A 3,350-nucleotide genomic window follows, 5' to 3' on the forward strand; every position below is an offset into this window, starting at 1 on the left:
TTGTTTCCTTCAAATTTTTGAATTAGTTGCTGGTTATCTCTATCTTTAACCGCTTTAGTACAATACATTTTAGTGACCATCCTAAAGCGTATTGTATTATATCAAAATAACAAAGATAAACACTAGTACTCAGGTATTAACTGGAATTGTCAGTCAACACTGAAAATCTATACTTATAAATTAATAAATTTTGCAAATAAACTCCGAAACGGATGCACCAGAGTTTTCACTTACTCCTCTAAGAATACACTAGATACAATATGATGTCCGTAAACTATATTTAGATTTCACTCGCATTGTAAGTATCGTACATAAAATTAAAAGTCTACTTTTATTTTCTATAAACAGCCATGAAATAGCAAAAACGTGAGTATGGTGGCGTTTCCGGTTAGCGGATCTTATTTTCTGGCAATTTTCAATGAAACTGACAACAACCAAACGTTTATTTATTTCATAAAACATCATCACTGAATTATTCAATCAAAACTTGATTTAAATGACATAAAAGAAATAAGTTGTGATAACCGATTAAAAAGGGAAATGTGCAAATTATTTTTGTCATTCACCGATCTTAATATTGACGGAAGCTTCTAGAACATCACATAGCATCGAGTCCGATGTTAGAAAGAAAACCGAGACGAACATGAAAAAAGCTTATGTGTGAATGGTCATTGAAATAATGGAAAATCGTTGATAACACTACAAGTTGTGAATATATTTATATATCGAAAGACTGTTACATAATTATATGTACATGTAGTAGGATTTCCTAATAAATTTATCGGTAAAATATTCCTCACTGAGAGCATCGTGGCAACGAACCCGAAGTACAATTTCTACTTCGTAATAAACTTGCTTACATGAAAAGAGAAAATTAATGAACAAGACATTGTTCTAATACAATTAAAGCTGTAAAATTTTGTGCTTTAATCAATACATTTCAGTTTTTTTTCTGAATACAGTCTTTTGTATCAAATACTCGGCCGATTCATAGGGCGTTAAAAGCTAATTTTTACATAGGTACTTGCGTCTTGGTTTATATATATGAATGTACCTTATTGATATGTAAAAAAAAAAAAGGTAAAGTACATTTTTTACATATCAATAAGGTACATACATATATATAAAACAAGACCCAAGTACCTGTGAATTTTTACCCCCCCCCCCCCAAAAAAAAATCAATTTATCAGTAAAATGTGCATATAAGTTGCTTTTATCCTTGACGGAAATGATATAAAAGCATCTGAAGTACAATATTCATAACATCTTGAACATAGTATAACAGGTTTCACAATAAACATCAATTGATGAAATTGTTATTTTTTCAAGTTTTTTTTACAAAAGGGGGTGAGGGGTGGGGGGCACATGCCGGATTTTGAACAAAGTATTTCTTCCTGCTATAACCCTGTAGGCTGTCAGTAGAAACTACAATATATTTTCTGTCGGTAGTGGTATAAATTCAATTCCCCGCGCTTGCGCGGGATTTCATCTAGTAATAGTAAATAATAATACAAGAATTGGTCTGAATCATATAAAGCAGTTCTTGTGATTTGGGTGAGATATTTATTATACAAATGAACAATTTTCCCATAGATAACTAAAGAAACTGTTGTGTGTTCGAGGCATTTCAAGCCAGATGATTTCAAGTGGACCCCAATCAGAAAGACATTAAAGCCAGAGAGTATTCCATCAGTATTTAATTGGGCAAAAGAGGTGACACCCAGGAGGTCAATTCTGAAGCATCCTCTGCCAGAGAAATGACAGAAATTGGAAGACCATGTAGAAAATCATGATAATGTAGACCCCTTACCTGCAACATCCGAATATGAAGATTGGTAAACAAAACTATCAATTAACAAGTAAAGCATACACTGAAATTATTTTAATTCATGGGGAGAAATGTTCATGGGCAAGCAAAATTTCATTGGTTCAAGGGGAAGTAATTTCATGGGCAACTCATAAGAAAGGAAAAAATCAGTTAATAAATATGTTGACAAAATAATTGTTCTTTGGGATGTAAATTCGTGGGCAAGGGTGAAACACAAATCCATGTACGTTGCTCCCCCACAGACAATGGTGATTCCACAGAAGTTGTATTTATGCATAATTTAAATTAATTTCTCAAACTTTTTGAACATGTATATAGTCAAAATCTGCTGGACAGATTGAATTTTAAGTATTTTAAAAAAGTATTGCAAGTGTATACTATTATCACTGGGACAATGAGTTCAATACGCAAGTTTCGAGATTGTAGCTCTCCAACGATAGAGGCGAAAAAAGTATCCATGTCAGCATGAAAGTGGGACAGCTTATCAATGTACACAAAGGTGCATAAATAAATATGCGATGGGTAAGGCTTTTAAAATGTATTTAATGTTATGGAAAGATTATACATGAATATTACATAATGTCAAGCAGTGATGGTTTTGATGATTATGTTGATCAAAATCTACTTTTAATTAGGATACTTGAAGTCAAAAGAACCCTCATAGTTTTTTGTGAAAAAGACGCTTCCTTGATTACAAACCTTTTCTAAAAAAAAATGATGGACCTTTTGAAATTATTATAAGGGAAAAGTTGCTGTGTCATTCAGAATGTCGGCGTGCAAAGATCAGATGCGCTTGTGTAGGAGATCCATGTCTTTTCCCTCGTCTGATGTATTAGCCATTGATATTTTAGTTTTATTTCCGATTGTTGGGAAGAAAGACAAATTAATGCCATTACTAAAATTCGGTTATATTCGAGTTGATGAGAGCATCCGGATAGACAGTTATGATAGACCAGTATAGATGATGTAACGTATCCAATATAAACAACTGTCCCATCTGCCGGTTTATGCTGAAACAAAATTCCCCTCTGTAACAAAAGAGCGCACCAAGGGAGATAATCTCGAAACTTGCGTATTGAGTTGTTTAACTGAAGTGTTATATAGAGTCTTGTAGTTGCTCTGCTGGACAGACTGATGCTGGATCATCATTTGAAAGAATTTTAAATCATTTTCAAACATTATTTAGTTGACAAGCTGTTTATAAAATTACTCAGTTTGCAATTGCAATATTGTATTTTGATGATTTAATTAAACATCAAGTTTGCTGGACAACTTGAGAAGATGCTGGATCATCTTGCTTATATTGATGCTGGATCATCTTGCTTATATTCCAGAAAATTGATATGTAAGTAAATTACATTTGTACAACAATACAGATTAACATTTTCAGAAGTATAAAAACTTATTTCAGCTGTCCCTTGATTCAGCCCTGTGATGTGTCTGATAGAGAGAAAATCCAGATCCTAGAAAATATGTTGAAGGAAAAAGATAGAGAAATTGGGAAACTACAACAAAAACTAGA

This window comes from Saccostrea echinata, unplaced genomic scaffold, assembly GCF_033153115.1.
Source record: "Saccostrea echinata isolate AGI-Se365-2 ecotype Australia unplaced genomic scaffold, CSIRO_AGI_Sech_v1 ptg000003l, whole genome shotgun sequence".
NCBI lineage: Eukaryota > Metazoa > Mollusca > Bivalvia > Ostreida > Ostreidae > Saccostrea > Saccostrea echinata.